The sequence below is a fragment of the Dermacentor albipictus genome, chromosome 9, assembly GCF_038994185.2.
Source record: "Dermacentor albipictus isolate Rhodes 1998 colony chromosome 9, USDA_Dalb.pri_finalv2, whole genome shotgun sequence".
Taxonomy (NCBI): Eukaryota; Metazoa; Arthropoda; class Arachnida; order Ixodida; family Ixodidae; genus Dermacentor; species Dermacentor albipictus.
In genome coordinates, this window is record NC_091829.1 from 80,439,696 (window position 1) to 80,458,765 (window position 19,070).

The 19,070-nt window shown below is 41.4% G+C and overlaps 2 long non-coding RNA genes across 3 annotated transcripts in view; both read right to left on the reverse strand.

Moving 5' to 3' along the window:
- LOC135919013 (uncharacterized) overlaps positions 1–19,070 on the reverse strand; it is a 119,478-nt gene that overhangs the window by 88,695 nt on the left and 11,713 nt on the right. The window lies entirely within an intron of this gene.
- LOC135919021 (uncharacterized) lies at positions 7,357–18,014 on the reverse strand. Of its 2 annotated transcripts, XR_010569862.2 has the most exons (5): positions 17,243–18,014; positions 15,980–16,033; positions 14,728–14,918; positions 10,473–13,388; positions 7,357–10,402 (listed from the first exon to the last, which is right to left on the reverse strand). It is a non-coding gene; the product is annotated as an uncharacterized lncRNA (long non-coding RNA). The 2 variants fall into 2 exon arrangements; XR_010569861.2 differs by having other exon boundaries at positions 7,357–13,388; positions 17,243–17,991.

Consider the following 19,070-nt stretch of genomic DNA (forward strand, 5'->3'; position numbering starts at 1 on the left):
GCACCGCCGAAGCGGAGGCTCATCGCCGCCGTCGAGAGCAACCAGCAGTAAGCGAGGCTGAAGCAGAAGCTCATCGCCGTCGCAGAGAAGACTCTACCGTTCGCGCGGCTGAGGCCGAGGCCAAACGCAAACAAAGGCTCGCAAACAGTCAGGGTGCAACAAATGCTTTCCGGCGACAGTTTACAGACAATCCGTTTGGAAGTGTGTGTTCAGTGTGTGATCGGCTCTGGTTCCAAAATGACGTGAAACCGCTTCCGGATACGTGCCGTGCTTATTTGCTGCGCTCAAATTTCGCATTAGGAAGCAACGTAATCGTCGGTAATTTTTACCATGTCATTTGACTTTAGAACCTTTCACTTGTTTCGAGGCATCATCTCGACCACAGATATTCTTAGCTTGTTCACAATAAAGATTAGCATACTCCTTTGTTTTACGATTGTTTCTGTCAGCAACGGGATTCATGCGTGTGTGCAAAAAGCAGACAGTGTAGGCGACAACTATAGTAAGCACTGTATATTATCTGCATTTACTTCATATTGAGTAAAATATGCTGACGGGAGTGGCAAAGCCATTTCCTTTTCATGCGCTGTCGCCACAATTGGGAGAGCCAAGACGTGCATAAAAAAGCAAAAGCACCAACGAAATTCAATAAATTGAAACGTATCTCATACAAAATGGGACTCCTCTAATTGAACTTATGCTGCTGGTTTGAATACTGCGTAATGTGTTTCAGTAAAACTAGTTGGAAGGCAGATGACTCGATGTTTGCTCTGGGCGTCAGGATGTCATGTGGTGGACTCACTTCTTTGCTTTTTCACAGTGTTTTGCATCACGCATATATTTATAGGGGCTTGATTAGGTCTCTAAGTATTCTAGAAATGAAATAGATTATGTTCTCGTATATGAAATTCAAATATTGAGTGCCCGCATAAAGTACAAATTGTGTAAACTTGAGAAAAATGACTAAACATTTTGAAATTCCTATTCCGTACCGAATCTGCACGCTTTTCTTGATTTCGAAGGTGCAAGAAATCTCGGGAAACTAAATTTTCGATGGTCAGAATTATTTCGTTGCTGAATGCCTTACGCAAGATAGACTGTATATGTCATGTTCTTGCACAACCGCTGAGTGTTTATTGCTCTAAGCTTAGTAGGAACTGTTGCAACTAACCGCATAAGCTATCCTACGTTGCGTGCCTCTGCATGGAAACTCATTGACCAGAAATATCTTAGAGGCCTAACGTGCTGACAGCAGTTGGCACTGCAATGTCTGCTCTGGCAAATTTTCAGAACAAGTCCCGAAGTGCATAGCAGAGGGTCAGATTTGGGAGCCAAATATATTGAGGCGAACGCAGACGCATTTGTGGTGTTCCGTGGTGTATGCTTGCAGATGCAATCTGAAAGCATAAGCGAAAGACGAAATGTCTTGCGAGCCTGACAAACATTCACAGTTCCGCCGTCTTTTTAAGACGTCCTGGCAAAAATGTTATAGCATCCTGAGCGTCAAGAAGGCGTGCTAATTTGTACTATTTTAGCATTCCGTATGCTGATCCTCGATATTTTGCAAATAATTTTAGTAGCGCATGATGGAGAGCCTCTTTTCTGAGACAGCGAAGCCAATTTTTCATTATATGATTCTTCACTCTAAATAAAAATAACGCCAAATGGGAGTAAATCGCTCGTCCCGTATTCCATTCCCGTGTCTGCGTTTCTTATACTACGTAACTGTGGGGTAAATATTTACTCCCCTGGGGACCATGTTTCGGCATATAAAAAGGGAAGTATTTTATCAATTCATGGGAAGGTTGTTGGGGAGGATAGTCGGACTATTTTTCTACTCCCTTCGCGAAGTTTTTGCGGCAATTTCTAAGAGTTGTTCCTGAGAGTTCACCGGTTATGGCGCCAGGTTTGTTCAAGGATATGTCGTCTCATCTGGAATCGGTTGAATCAAGTCGACAAAACGTCGTGGGTTATCTGGCTTGCTACGGCAACTGGAACTTCGGTGGAAGTAAAACATGCGTATCACTTGCATGCACGCGAGAACAAACAAGTACGGCCATGCTCCGTACACAACTTTCACTACTCAGCCAACTGGCAATTATGAATTGTTCAGTTGTGTGCGCAAGCAAGTACTTACGGGATACGCGCGGCATTACATCTGTTCGACCCGCGATCAAGTCAGCACAACAATATTTTGGCCTATGCACCACCACGGCATGTTTTCCTATGGCGTGGCAGTGCCTCTCGCCGAGTATAGGCTCAACGGGAAGGGGCGAAGCTTGTGAGGTCTTGCGGAGTACAATAGAAGCATTTCACCACATGATCTTGAGCAAGGTTATAGATCAAGTGATTTTAAATTCCCTGATGGATTAACGAAATAGTTCTGCGGAAATCCGTAAGGCCGAAAAGAGTAATTAATAATCACAGCACTCCAAACGAAACCCATACGAGTTCCTCGAAAGAAATGCCTCGTTGATGAAGAAATATTCGCCCTGGTCCCGGACTTGAAGTCGGGACCACCGCCTATCCGGGGCACTGGTCCCGGAATCGCACTGCAAACAGTTACTAATCATAGTTTTTTTTTTGCGTTGGCCAATGTCTTAATCCTGATTGTTACATAAATTCCCACAAAGATCTATTATGAGTGCATATAATAAAAAGAATATGTTAAAAATAGAAAATGAAGGTTATCAAAAGAAACAACTAGGAGCAGATGCACAGCCCGTTCCTTTTAGCATTTAACTTTTTTCATTATGTTCGGCTTCACACAATCTCCACAACAGCAAACGTACTTCGGCTACAAAGCATGGGCTTTGTGGAATGACATGACATTCCGAAATATTACCATTTTGCCAAAGACGAGAAACGGTAGGCAACACCACTTGTTCGCAAGAATATTTCATAAGGGCTGCTGCGACGAGTAATCACGAAGCCAGAAAGACGTAGAAGGTGTTTAACATATCTGTATATTAGTATTTCCTTCTCTGTAGCACCATCTCAGCAGCAGCATACTTGCGCGTCACAGTTTGGGCCGCCACTGCCATCCGAAAATAAATAAAAATTCTCATTCCTGTCCACAGCACTAGAAAGGTCTCTGCCAGCTCTGTCCAGTTATCTCAGTCCTACGCCCTGCAAATTACCCAATCTGAACACTCCACCCAGTTTTCCTCCCTGTCTGTCCGTCCGTCCGTCCATTTACGCAGACTCAATGGTCCATGTTGCCAATAAGCTTGGGCCACTAGGTTGTGCTCTTCGTCGTGATGTCATCGTGGTAGTTCGAACATCGTCATTCGAACGCCGTCATCTCACTCGCCACATGCCGCCATCGTCACGGCTTCTATGCTGACCCAGCGGCCCAAACTGTCCAATAGCTTGAGCCACTAGGTACTCGTTCGTGGTCGGGATGCCATCGTGGTCGTTGAAGCATCGTCACTCTCGCTTTGGCATCCGACTCTCGTCATGCGAGAGTCGCTAATGCTATGAGTCGCTAGTCGCTAGAGTTAATGCGCTCATAATGTTCGTTTTGGTGTGTCTCAATTGATGGATCGACAACAGCTTGATACAGTTTTTTTTTGCTTTCTCGAGCTTCACATATGAGACTACCTGGCTACTGTTTAATACTATAAAGATAGTTAAGGGAGATGCACGTAATGTAGAACTCTGGTCCTTTCTTCAATCATATTTCTGTATTTATTTCTTGTGCGTTGTATTTATTGACGCTTGCTTGTGATTAGCATTCGGTTGCTTTATACTAAAGCACTTCGCATTGGCAACCAGCCTGTAAAAAGATCGCTTTTGCCATCCTAACGTCTCCCAAATTATTTCAAGTGCAGAAAGAGGAATTTGAAACGCCGACAACCGGAATTAGGCACCCTTAAGTTTGGAGATGTAAATGAGGTTACTTATAATGCAGATATGCATTAATACTGCATCAGCAATAATCCCTGAATCGTGCATGATGACCTAAGGCCACGGCGGCTTCCACTCAAAGTTTGGTCTTCTTCTCCTCGCCTATCTGGAGCTAATCAAGTGATAAAGCGACGTTATGTTCACCTAATGCGAAGATATCGAAGATATCGATAATATACATGTATCGCTGGTGAATTAGGCCATGGAATTAGGCCAGGGAGAGCTGGTGAATTAGGTCAGGGAAGCAGTAAGGGCCAAGGACCTGTAATGAGTAGGCTACCCGTCTTGGGTGAAGAAAGAACTCTTTCTCACTGAGCCGCATTATTAAATGTTTGTTGTCTCTCTCTCTCTCTCTCTCTACAACATTGACAATTTGCAACATCCTTTGTTATCCTCATTGTTTCTCTTTATACTTGTGGGTCAAGAAAAGTTCATTTCGCCCATCAGACAAAGTATTGATCTACCAACTTTATCTTTTTACGTGTATCAAATACATTCATTAACAATGATTTCCAAAATTCATATTTCTCGCTGAATTAGTGAAAGACGAAACTACAGCGGTGTACGTTTTTGAAATTCAGTGAATGAAACAATGCCAAAAAAAAGCTCTTTGAAGGAGCGTAATAGGCATGCTACACAATGATGTCTGAATGCTGCAGGTCAAAGAGAAATTGCTGTTCTACTCAATGTTACGACGATGCCCGAAGCACCACGCGGATGCCGAACGCAGAAACGTGCGCCAGATTTCTCGCTTATAGTTTTGGCATTGGACATTGCCAAATAGTTATCACTATTATTTTACTACCTGTTTTGAACACCCATTTATTGACCAACCTACACTTACAGCGGTGTACGACATGTAGGGCACCACTGCAAGTGTCGGCAGGCACGCATTTTGTTCTTTCATTAGATTGTCTATTCTTTTAATAATATGTGGAACCTCAATGAAATGGCAATCATGTAGGCATGAACGATGCCAGTAACGTCTTGGAATGCGTAAGGCGGAATGTACAACTCGAGGATTCCACACACCGAGCTTCTTGTTGGTGCGATTTGGCTTTCTGTGGTTTCTGTTCCATGAATTGCGATTTCTTGCATTTCTGTCTCCTGCAGTGCGGCCTCTTGCTGTTTCTAGGAGCTTCTCTATTCAGTCAATCACTAAAAGACATTGAACTCGTATACCATGAGTTTTGTGAACAATAGGAAAGTTTGAATTAAAGAACAAAATTATGAATGAGCACGAAAAAGTCGTTCTTATGGAAACAAAACAGATGCACCTTGTGCGTGAATGGGGTGAAAATTGACTGACACTAGTTCATCGAGCTCGTGCCTTATAGCGCGGAAAATGTGGAATACTTCCTGCGAAAAAGCAGGTGGCTTACTCGAGCACTAAGCACAGCCATAATCCAAGCACGACTTTCTTTTATTTTTCGCATTGCTTCCTAAAGGAAATGCATTGTTCAGGTCTTCAGCTTGGTGTGCACCAAAAACGTTGCATGAAATGGGAGAATTAGTGGCCGTGCGCGGGCGAAGCATACTTTCTCGAAAGTTTCTAGTTAAGGAGAGTGTGAAACATTGTTGCTTATGTAGTAAGGTGCTTGGTTCTAGTGCCCTGCTCGTTTTCATATTGTTTACCACCTGCTTTAGCCGGCGACTTCGAGGCAGGCCTAGAGAACAAACCCATCAACGAACCGACTAAGCTGTACGCTGGCACGCATCGTGCTCCGTTTGAAACCTTGTTTCTGGTTTTAAGCGTGCAACATTTCAAAGACACCAAGTAGACAAGCTTCTGGAAGAGGTGGCGTTAAAGCAGTTCTATTAAAATACCATAACGCGAGCCAAAACATAAGAGTGTCGTCAGGACATTACTTGTCACTGGCACGAATCTGTTGTGCATCAACACAGCTATGTAATTTTACTGCACGTGCACTTTTGAAGGACGTGTTTTGTTTGTTTGCTGTATGGTTTTCGTGTAAGAATTCTGGCAGGGCAAGCAATAAAAATATTAGTTATATTATTTCCCTGCCATGTCTGCCCTAGACTCGTTGATATTTCAGTAGTGAAAAAAAAACACTACACGCCCCATAAAACACTACACATCATCAACGTATACGAAGGGTAGTAGTTTTTTCGGTCGAATAAACTTGTAAACACTCGCTTAATAACTCAATTAACGATCATTGTGTCACGTGTGCAGAAGCAAACATAAATGCATCCCACTTTATGACCTCGGAAACTCGCTGTTAAAACACTACACACTAAGAAAAAAAAGAGTATCCCTTACTCTTTTCGAAGAGTCTGGACTCGTCACGTATACGACTCACTTTGTGGGAGACACCCGAACTCTCTTTTGGCAGAGAGTCCCGAGACTATCTGCTCAATACAAGGTGTTCGCGTGACTCTGCACACAATAGTCATGCATACTCTCTTGTAATAGTCCCCTATACCCTCTCAAAAGGGTTACAAGACTAGTGCTGAGGGAGTCCGTTAACAATTCTAAATGAGTCGAACGACTCAAGATAAAGTGTCACGTGAACACTGCAAGAATGATTCAGGTAACTATTCTAGACGAGTCTGATGACTCCACCATGTGTGTCAAGTTACCCTTAGTGCGTGGTGCCGGCCTCTTGCAAATGCTAGCGGCAAATGCGGCCTCTTGCAAGTCGTTTCACTGTTGGATGGCAGTGTCGAGCCGCTTTTCAAAATGTGTCAACAACTCTTGCTGTAAGTACACACGATTACGGCTAGTTCTCAAGAAGACTACTATGAAAAGACAACATAGGATAACAAAGAATCCACAGTAAACTTGACAAAAAGCACATGGCAGGTTAGCAAGAAAAAGTTAATATTTCATCAGTCTTTGTTACTGTCTTCTGGAAAATTCAAATGTATAAGTCAGCACAGAATCACTATGAAAGCAAGACAGTTCTCTTTACCATTAAACTGGAATCAATAGCCAACTAAGCAAAACAGTCTTAAATAAATATCCAATATGTAGCCTGCAGCTGCATATGCATGACACTGCAATGCCACTCAGAACCATAATGAGACCCCAAAATATTATGTAACTCATGTAGAAGGTTAATTCACCACCGCACAAGTCTCTTATAATATGTCAAAATATTCATAAGTTCAACCTATTTCCCTGTTCTAAAAGACTTAACTTACGACTTAACATTCTAAGCAAGTAAGCTACACAACAAATAAGAGAGGCTGCACTTATGTACAAAGGAGACCCATATAATGAAGTGCAATAAAAACAATATTCCAACTTAGATTACACTATCTATGCATTATGCTACGCTTGCTGAAAACAAGTGGTTGGCAATTGATAATCCAGTCTAATAGTAAAAACAGCTGTCTTACCTTATGGTACTCTTGTTGGCACTTTTTCCCACACAATTTGTGCATGTTAGCGTGATGAAAATTGATCTGAAAAACACCACATTAAAAAGTTGTGCATCAATTTTATTCTGTCATACAACATGCAACAGTGTATAAAAACCTCATAACTGACAAAATTACAAAAATAAATACAGCAACACTTACACTGATCATTTATTTATGTTGAGAAGCATACTTTTGCAAGACTAAGTAAAATAGCTGACACAGACAATTTCACAGGTAGAAATAACCGCTAATACAAAACTTCCCATAATCCAAACATGGTGACAAAATAAGTAGCACAGGCAGCTTTATTTTGTTACGGCAAAGATAGCGCATGAATGATGAGTACAAGAGGGGAAGCAGAACACATAAACAAACTATACCCAGCTGCATGCACGCAGCTGTAACAATACACATAGTGCACAAAGATCCAAAAGAAACAAAGAGGAATATGTGAGGAAGGCTTCTTTTACTCATCCCAAGTCATCCTGTAAGAGCACATTATGCACTGGCTGTAATCTATCCTCAGGACATACATGAATAAGTTACTTTAGGTGCCACATTTATAAATCACTCATACAATGTTCTTGTGATTTTCTTTATTCCAATCTTTAGCTTAGCAAGCATGACTGAGTTACGTAAAGCCTCCCTACGGCTTGGCACATATACACAAAGAAGTGTTTCTATAAACACTGGAGGTCACGGACAGATGACAGACACATACCTCTTTTAATTCTTTTGTCTTTGTCATTATGATTACCTACCACAGTAGTCTTTTGTAGAGTGAAACACATCCAAATAACACACTGTGGGCAACCAAGTGTGAATACCTGTTCTCGATTTCTACCTTTCTCTGGTGTCCCGCTAAGGTAACAATGGCGCAAAGGATTGTCTTCCCAATGTATGCATTCCCATACAACAGGAGCAGATGATAAACCACATTAATGGTGCGTGAAATAAAGCATCTGTGCTTGACTTCCCACTGCCGCTCCAATCTGGAGTGATCTTTTTTTTTTGCTTTGTATACACTAGTACAGGTGCTACGTAGTCCCCTTGGAACCCAAAGCAATTCTCACACCACAGCAGGATGTCAATTTTTTTAAAATTCTAAGCAGAACTCTCGTTATGGGGCACAATTGCGAACTTATAGTTTTGCTTCGTATCTTAATTATGTTGTTGACCTTTAAATTTAGCCACTTTACTACTTTTCTGCAGACAGGCCATTGCACCAATGCTAGGTTTTGAAAACACCAGAGCAGGGTAGAAAGCAAGAAGAGATATTTATAATTTGGGTGCCCTCTCTGCATTGCATGGATATGTTTCAATGAACGATAAGACTACTTGGTAGATAAACATATAAAAGATAAGAGAATTAAGCTCAAAGCCTACCAAATTAGTAACTGGGAATTTCATATGCAAATTAAATTTCCTGATTCCCAGTGATGAAACAGTTTTGAGAATATGTGCGAAGGCAACCAAGTGACTCATTCTCACAAAGAAAACAAAATAAAAACAAGCAAGATTACAAGAACTTCGAACTTGCAACCTAAAGTAAGACACCTGACATGACTGATTTATGTATTTACTGAGCATAAATTACAGCTAGCGCATAATCTGCTTGAACAAGATGACAAACAATGAGTTACTGTTGCTTTCTCTCTGGGGCATTTGGCTCTTCTTAACACATGCACATTGTATGGCACAGCTGCGTGGATGTAGCTGGGCATAGTTATGAGTCAGCATCACTCTGTTATTATGGTCCTTCACTATTATCGTTATAATTTATATTTGGCAAGCAGCCTAACTATCGGGTTGATCAGCTGTATTTTAAACAAAACATACTGACAGATTTCCGTTTCTAGCTAACATAAGGAGGCGGGTACATCCTTTCAGATTTCAAGAAACAGCTGTGCAACAGAAAGTCTACGATGACCAGTACCTTTATTATTAAGTGCCATGTACTAGATCTTTCTGCAATGAATACCTCTATTACCAAAAGTTGTAGTGTGAAAAACTAATTGGAAAATATTTACAAAAGTGACAGATACTAGAACTGAATTACAATTGCAAATGTTTTCGTAAACAACATCACAATAATTGAAGTTCTATTAATTTCAGCAAAATGGCTGACCCTCCTATTATTGAGGCTAGTCAGTGCTGAAGGTATTGTTAGTTTGTAGGAGTCCTCAGACTGACAGCTCTCAAATATTTATCGCCATACTTGGTGGAACATGCTTTGCTGTTGCAGATATTACTTAGCCACAAAACATTTTGTAAGCTTTATGGGACAATTCTGTGTGGAAGATAAACCTTTCTGATCATGTCTTTTTGGGTTGTGTATCTCGGAACTGGTGCTAGTCTGAGTTCTTACAAACTAGATGTTATTGAGTACGGTAATTATAATGCCTGCCACTGCTATAAATTTCTGTTAGCGAAAATTGTCGCATTGTCATGAAGCAGTTATGGTCAATTTTTAGCGGCAGTCACTGCTGAAACACTCAGTACAAAGCACAAAACAAAGATATGGAGTCAAAATGTAAATGTCGAACAAAGTTATAGTCAATTCTTCATTTCACAGAACTGTTTTTTTTTCTGTTAGTTTGCCAATACCAATTGCACATACGCTAACATTTGAGTATTGCACTTCTGGTAAATGCAGGAAATTTCAGTGTTTAACAGAAGCCCTTGGGAAGACAGCCCAGAGTCGCTTCAACAAAAAGACTTGCGTTCAATTTGCGTTTCTATGTTGTAGGTCACTATAGCAAGGGGCATGTTTTGCTGATTGAATATTACTCGAAACAGTCTTATTATTCGTGCTAGAGGCTTGAAAAGAGAGCAAATTGTAGAGTTCTTCATGCAAATGTCATATATGTCATTAGTATTTCTTTAGCTGCTTCTTGAGTTATGTCCTACACAATGGGAAAATACACTGATCTTTGCGGGCACTTTCTTGTGTAAATTTTCACAAAAAGCAGTGTGCTGTAGCTACCTCAGCTCTTTGTAGACTGCAAAGTGCCGATATCTATTCAAAGAGCATGTAAAGTTACTAGAAGTATGCAAAATTAGTAGGCAGGCAGAGAGGCCTGCCTACTAATCTTGCATACTTCTCATGCTATTGTGAAAAAAACTATTGAATATACTTCAAAAACATTTTCTCACAATAGCATGAGAATAACCTTATGCACTTATAGTTGTCCTATACTTCGAAATTTGGCATACGTACTCTTCAAGATATGTAGAATGCTGATATCTAATTGAAATTGCAAACTGTAAAATTATTTAATGTGGCCTAATATATTTTTGCATAGTTCCGGTAATTGTACAAGCCGTTTGGATAGGTATCACCACTTTGCAGTATACGAGTAGCTAAATAAGATACAGCATGAAGCTATTTCTGAAAATTTTATCCACAGGAAAGTGCCCACAAAAATATTTTGCCACTGTGTAGGACATAACTGAAAAACAGCAGCTACACAAAAATAAATGACAATTCAAATCTAATAAAACACTTTATGAATGACAGTATATTCAAATCTCTAGTACAAATATATAAAAGAGTTGTTTCGAAGAGTTAATAAGGGGGTGTCAGTGTATTCTACCAAAGTGTTAGAAAATGCCTTCAGGCATACCATGGGGAGCTTTATAAATAGCACACGCACGCATCTGCCTAAAAAGCCCCATGCCCTGCTTGAATTCATTAGTCATTTTTGCATTCTGTTGTATGTCACCATTTGCATCCCTTAACATAGAGTGCACGAAACCAAAAACAGCCTATTACCGTATTTACTCGCATAATGATTGCACTCGCGTAATGATCGCACTCCTATATTTTGTCATCAAAATTCGATTTTTTTAATTTCCCATGTAACGATTTCACCCCGAACTTGCCGCAGTGATGTGTCATGTGCCAAATCTAGCTAATAATGATCGCGCTTACCATCTGTCGACTGCTATGCGAACGACTCTTCAAGACAAACCAAGCAGACTGTATGCAAAAAACTTTCTTAAGCAGATGCCCCATTTCATTCCTTTCATCACTTTCTGCACTTCTACGACAAAAAAAAGCTACAACCAAACTTTCCTTTATTATGTGTAGGCTTTATAATGGTTGTGGTCAACAAAAACAACAAAAAAAGGCGTCTTTCGATTCTTCTCATCAGCACTTGTAGGCACGCAACAAATCGCGAGCGGCAGTGATAGCAGCCACGTTTACACTGATACGTTAGAAGTGTACCCTATTCATTCGCCGACGTTTGTAACGCAGCTAAGATATTCGCCCACCCTTAGCGGAAACGTGCCACACTGGATAGTGGTGAAGACAAATGCCGCAGTTTCCGCAGCATGCCCACCATGTGTTCCTATGTCACTGGCAGAGCTAAGCGCGCCCATCTCTGTCCCCTCAAAGTGGGCATGGCTATGTTATTGCCGCAAACTTGCCGATGTTATTCATTACTAATATGGAAGAAACTGTTTGAATGCATTGTAATGTACTCACGAGAAGAAAAACGCATTCAGCGCGTTCGGCTTGCTCTGCCGGCCACCATTTTTTTTCGTGTCCTGCACTACATACAGCAGCAGCCGCCTATTTGTTGACCTGTTGTCATCCCGTAGTAAATGCCAGATAATATATTTTTTTCTTTTTGTGGGAAATTCAACCAGCGCAATGATCGCACCCCTGAATTTGAGTCGATTTTTTTTACAAAAAAGTGCGATCATTATGCGAGTAAATAAGGTAACACACTGAATTTTTAGCCTGCAAAGGGGTTGTATACAAATGGGGGCAGCCAACTCTAGTGTGACAATAAACAAATATTTGTTTTCACAATATTGAAACCAGTCATAAAATATATCCTCACAAATTTGGAAATGAATAACCAAAGAACCTTGCTGATTGTCTTATTGGTGTCCTAAACAAGATCTTTTGATGTTTATAATTCCTAGTTTAATTCACTTTCTCTAGTAAATGGGCTCTGACCTAGACTACTCAGTGTAGGAGACTAACCCAGACCTGGAAGCCAATATTTAAATCTGAAATAAAGACATTCATCCCACGAACACGTCACTGCTATGTCATCAGAAGCGTGCATCCATGGACATATAGTCTGTAAAATAATTTTTACATGATCTGTACTGTTACTCTTGTACTAATAAATTAGGAAATGCACTTGCTATTTAAAGCACTGCTGTAAACCTTTGTGTTTGAGAAATGCAATACTCAAAAGTGTAACACAACCAATGTGTGCATGAAACCTACGATGCCTTTGACATTCGTCAGTGTGGCAAATAGGCACTGAGAAATGCCAAGGGCATCATAGCTTGCTTGTTTGAAACCTTGTATGCGAGTACATTACTGGTATCTTTGCAGTGAAAGGAAGTCGCATTATTATCAGACTTATGAGGGGAACTCATGTTTCTCTAGTTTAATATTTTCTTTTTTGTGCTCCTATATTCTTGACTTTTCCAAGAATAATGGGTGTTTGAAATAAGTACTCTATATTGCTCTTGAATTTTTCCTGCACAAGAGCCCACGTTAGGTTACATTTCTTGAACCCTTTGCAGTGCTGTAGATTATCAAAAGAAAGAAAAAAAAAATGCTGTAAGTTTGCATTTTAGCCTTCTGTATAACAAGTATGAACCTATCAATTACATACACAAGTACGAAACAACTACGAAAAACTGCGCATAAAGACCTACATTATAATACCAGGAATCGATGGTGAGAATTCTAATAGAAAGGAACCATTAAAAACTCGGCACTAAAGACACATATTAATTATAATAACACAAGTATTTGCTAAGAATTTGAAGAGACAAATAGAATGTCTCTTCAAATCACTCCACCCCAACATTCATCCATGGTTCGATGAGTGACCACAGTTGGTGATGCTGTTTGGATAAGTTGCGGCTGAGGTGCAGCTGTGAAATAGGTGGAACATGTAGAGGGGCCACCAAAGGTTGCATGCTGGTTGCACAGCAGGTTGCCTTGATCTCCAGACTCACTCGACACTCATGCGTTGAGCCTGGTTATACGCCGTTTGCAAAAAGGCCTTGCCCGAGTGTGTGGTACGGCTTTGGTAAAATTTCGAGGCAACCTGAAAAACATAGATCGATATCTATAAGCACCACAATATTCTTCACCATAGGGCAAACCTGAAGTTTACCATCGCCACATAGCAGATAATGAAAACAGACACAAGCCACCAGACTTCAGGTATAAAAATGTGCAAAAGTGTAAATGCATGTGAAGAGCTGCTTATAGGATGGAATGTTTCATTTTGTCTTTTGTAGATCAATAATAGTATCTTAACATAAAGTCAAGTTTACTTTGCCCTCCCTAAAAAAACTTAAAATTATGGGGTTTTACTTGCTAAAACCACTTTCTGATCATGAGGCACGCCGTAGTGGAGGACTCCGGAAAGTTCGACCGCCTGGGGTTCTTTAATGTGCACCTAAATCTAAGTACACGGGTGTTTTCGCATTTCAACCCTATCGAAATGCGGCCGCCGTGGCCGGGGTTCGATCACGCGACCTCGTGCTCAGCAGCCCAACACAGCCACTGAGCAACCACGGAGGGCATGGCCCTCCCTATTTGTGTAAGTAGGCTATTCCATGCGAGCTGTACCAACCTGGCACACGACCACTTGAAATTTTTTTTTGAAAAACTGGAGGCCCTTCAATATAGCGCAAATGTTAATTTCAAGAAATACTTAACTTAAAAAGTTTTTTTACTGGCGCAAGCACTTAGTGAGATTTTGTGTAATGCACCAATCTATGCATCATAAAAGGCATAGCAGAAAAATTGGTTCCTTCATTAAGGGGGCCAAATTTTTCAGGACAATAAAGAGAGGCCTTACACCAAAAATTGAACTGCTTATTAGCCACTGCTCAGTTTATTATGAGTCATTAAAAATGGACAAAATGGCCTATTAACTTTATTTTCATGAATCTGGCTTACAGCAAAAGCTGCAAATTTACGTAATCCACATATTTAGGAGTTGTGCTGCATGCAAAAACTGGTTTCAGGAACATAAATTATGCAGCAGTGCACAGAGATGAGGATGAACTAGCAAAAAAAGTCAGTTTTGGTGTGTTTATCGGCATACTTACTATTGAGGCAGTCCTAGTAAATTTATGCCCACTACCATGTATGAGTGTACACTGTATTGTTTTTAGATTGCTAAAGCTTTATCAGAGCAGTTTTTTGTTAAGCAAGAAAAAAAATTGTACAAGTGGTCTCCTACTGGTTTCAAAATTTGCAGCGCATTTCGTGTAATCCACATAGCCTTTTGGCGGCTAAGGCAAACTGCGTGGACTTGAGCATCCCTGCACAGATAGCAGGGAGTCTAAACTGCTTTGAAGTTAACTCTTTCATTGCTGAGTGGCTACAAGCCACTTCACTCAAAAAGTTGCCACTTAATCACATGTATTTACCTTAATCTTTCTGTCGGCTTCCAGCCTGCTTGGCATCATCACGAAGGCTGCCAACTCCCTAGTGGACGTAGTCAGGACACGGTGGTGGCAGGACGCAGTGGCAGGAGCCGCCAAAGGCTTCGAACTCTCTAGTGGACGTAGTCAGGACACAGTGGTGGTAGGATGCAGGGGCGGGAGCCACCAGAGTGTACCTGCAGCAAATTTGCACAAATGCTCTTAGTCCTAACATGTCAAAATTTACAAGAAAAATTCAGCTGTCTGTGTAACATGGATACCAATACAAATCAATGTAAACAGTTAGGTCCTACAACACAACTAGAACATCGACAAAGAAGAAATGGAACTTATGCTTATGAAAATCCAAGCAATGAAAAAAAAAAGAATGTGCATCCGATTTGTGCATGGAAGCTCAGTGGAAACCCGAGCTCATACCATCAAATGATCTGCTAGTCAACTGCAAGCCTCTTAAAATGTCATTGTATATTTTTTACACGCACTATGTTAAGCTGCATTAAAACAAGTTCAGCATCTCTAAATATAAGTAATCACGAAGCAATTCAATTAATGAATTCCAGTGGTCGATAATGCAACAAAGTGCATGCTCTGATGAAGCTGGCCAAACTGGGTAGTGACAAATAACAATGTGGTTCTCTACATCTTGTTTTTCTGGCTTTCGCTGTAGCATTAAAATACACAAGAAATTTCACATTCCTGACATTTAACCCTGCTAATTTTTATTCCATAATGCATAATACTTCAGCAAGAGCAATAATGCTGTCTTTTAATCATAAATAGTGATAGAACAATAAATTTTACTGGAGCTAATGTTTTGACAAGAAAACTTATCTCCTTCTCTTTGTCGAAACATTGGCTCCAGCGATGCTCCTTGTTCTACGCCTCTTCATCATTTCAAGTCTCTGTCTTCCTGTGCACCTCTGTACTTTCAATGTTGTATCAATGAAATTGTAATAACGGAGAATTAGTAAATGTAGCTGATGAAGAACTTGGGCTTGTTGGTAGACAATGACAGTAACTGCGCAACATAGAGATACGGACAAAGGAGGCTTATGTGTGCCGTCTCCTCCAGCCATGTTTCTCCTTTGGACAATTACTCTATCTCGATGTAAAAGTATTACCCTTTGCACAATAATGCTGAAATGAATAAAGGCCAGAAAAGTGGACACAAAAATTACAACAAATAGCATCATATGCTAATGAGATATGCGAAAGTGCCTGCTACCATCTGTCTCACCCATAACGTGTTGGATAAGATGGCGTCTTCTGGATGTTGGCATTTCTTGAATACCTAAAATAAAGTACATTTCAAAATTACAAAAATACACAGAACAGCAGTAGCAGAGGAAATAACGCATTGTTTAGTAAAAGAAAGTAAACTAATCTCTGATGCAGTGCAGACGAAATTTCCTTTATTAAATTAGTAGAATAATACACCACACTTCATTTCATTCAATGCTGTGAGCGTTTCTTGGTACAAGAAAGAAAGGTATTTCTGCATGAAAACAGTAAAATAATCATAGCCTTCTACTTTTACAAAATACGCGACAGTGACTAAGCCAACTACAGCAGTATATACTTAAAATTGTTATATGCACATTACAATAGCCAAGACAGGATAAACTTGGGTTTATATGCAGATCACCAGGAGGTACCACTTTGCAATCAATTCATTTCTGCTTGCCAAATATCTGCACTAACATAAGACTACAAATAAAAATACCCTCTTTTTCATAAAACACCAGACTCAAAATAGAAAATCCAGTAGGAATACCACAACTTCTGTGCATAACACAGCCAGGTTTTGTACGCCTAGTAGGATTTACTATATAAAGGTTGCAGCAAATTCATGCTTTTAAATATTTACCATCATGAAAATAAAGATTACATAAAAAATAATAACATTATACATCGGCTTAGATTGTCAGCTAACGTGTTTTGTGTTTTCTACTTACAGCCAAATGCACATAAATTTTTTTCTGTTTCAGCGCTTTTAAAGCGCTGTGTCTGTTCGCTTGTGCATGCAGCCGCTTTACCGCTCTTAAGATATCTGTGCTGCCACATCGCCTGACACTGCCATACAGCGTTGTAGCGCTTTTATTATTCGCGGTAATATACCTAAAGCGCTAGTAAATCTTCAGAATACACAAGCTGTCTTTTCGACTACCTGTCTTCGCCAGCGAAAGTCACACTGGTGCTAGTATTGTATCTACACTTCAAGTTACGCAGTACTTGATATTATACGGATTTTTCGATGCGACAGGCCACTCGTCACCGGAGTCGTTAAGAACGGTGTTTCTCCTGGCAGTACAGCTTTGCAATAACTTCAGATGCTCTCCTGAGGCTTCCGTCTGCCAGTAGTATTTTCGCATACATACGCGCACGCATGCCCAAGAAACGTCTATGAAGTGCCAAGAGAAACGTGGCGCAAAATGTAGCCATACCGGAAGGGCCGAGTCCGCGCCGTTTGTAAACTCGGAACAAAAGCTGATATGCTTACCTGAGACGTTAAGAGAAATATGGCACAGGTCACAGGTCCCCGCTGGTAGTGGTTCGTATGCATCTGGTCGTCTCTGTCCGTTGCGATCTCCCTTATCACAATGAAAGATGCAGTGCAAACCGAAAGATGAAATCGGCGATACGCTGCTGCTGGCGGCGGTCCCCTCGTCGCAATCACACAGCACGGACAGAAGCTCCCACCGTAACTTGCCGCAACGCTTGGTTGCAGTCACGCAGTGATTTCAGAACCACTCAACGACAACGCACTCGCGCGTGATACAGCGCAACTTTAAAATGGCGTCATGCTATTGACGGCTTCGGCTTTGGATCATTTTGTATCTGCACAACTGAGCAAAACAGTTGCGCTAGTTTCGGTTTTGTTTCCTCGCGTTGAAATAAAAACTGTTTTGCTCACTGATAATTTTACGTCACTTACGTAATGTTCACGAATGAAACAGCCATGAATTTAACACGCGTGTTGAAATGCCCACTACGTTCACTTGGCAGAAGCAAAATTTGCCCGTCCGAGCGTGGTTACGTTTGAAATATCTATCGGGGGGCTGTCGCAGCATGCTCGAAGTGTGAAGACGCGGCGTAATTGTCCTTAATTTGCTTAGCTATAACGGTGCGGCTGCCCTTTATTTCTGTCGAGTGCAGTTTGCTCTGATGTGAGGTAGAACTACAAAGACGCCCATGTTACTGAATGATCTAGTGCACCTGAAGCTGCCAGAACTCCGGTATTTCCTCCACAAGTTCTTGCCACTGTGTGCCGTTGTCACCAAATGCGAGCGTAGTCATTTGGCGGAGATTTAGCAACACATTTTCTAGAACTATCGTTCACCGCTCTCTCACGACATGGAGAAGCAGCGTGGTTGGTCCTTAGTGAAAATTTCTATTTATTTCGAATTTTGCGATAGCAATTATATGGACACAACCGTCGAAATATATCTGTCGGTGTTACCGTGAGCTTTCGTATACAGTCAAGTGCGATAAGATCCTATCCCGCGCCGTTGGCTGTGCGCGTTAAAGGAAGTGTTTGAGGCTGAGCCGGGCTCGATGGGCGCCCCAAGTATCTATAGGAGGTCACGTGATAAAACGCGCGCAAGCCGGGAGAGGGATGCGCTAGTTTAGCGCGCTTCTCCTCCTCTAGCCGTTGCTCTAGCCCGGTCTTGCGCCACCCTCGCTCTGTTCTGGTGATAATTTCCGATGGACGCAAAGCTGGGGGGAGGGGGGGGGGGGGGCGCTCAGATAACGCAATTTTGCGGAGACGCTTTGACGGAAGAGGCAGCAGAAGCGTTCGGTCCGCTCTGTTCGCGCCCTTCGTCACGCCAACGCTGTGACAGCGAGTGTTCGCCGTCATTGAGTGAGATCTGTTGTTTGCAGGTACGCGCGTGAGCCAGTGCTTCCTAATTTAAGGAGTAAGCGAATGTTTACTGCAGTTTATTCAGCCGATGAAACAACGAACCTTGGTTCGAGCAATAGTTCGTGCAGTGGTTCATGCAGCATTGGGGCGAAACTGCTGTATTGTTGTTTTTATATTTCTAGGGGGTTCCAAAGCAGTGTTGCGTACGCTAATATTTGTTTCTGGCCGCGGAACGCAACGCACTGCGGTAGCCCAGTGGCTTTGGTGTTGCGCTGCTGAGCTCGACGCGACGGGTCCAACCACAACCGCGGCAGTCACATTCCAACGGGGGCAGAATGCGAAAACGCGCGTAACCGTGCATTCCGTACACGTTAAATAACCCGAGCTGCTGAAAATAAATCTGCAGCTTTCCATTACCGTGCGCCTCATAACAAGATATTGATTTTGGAACTTAAATCTTCAAAAT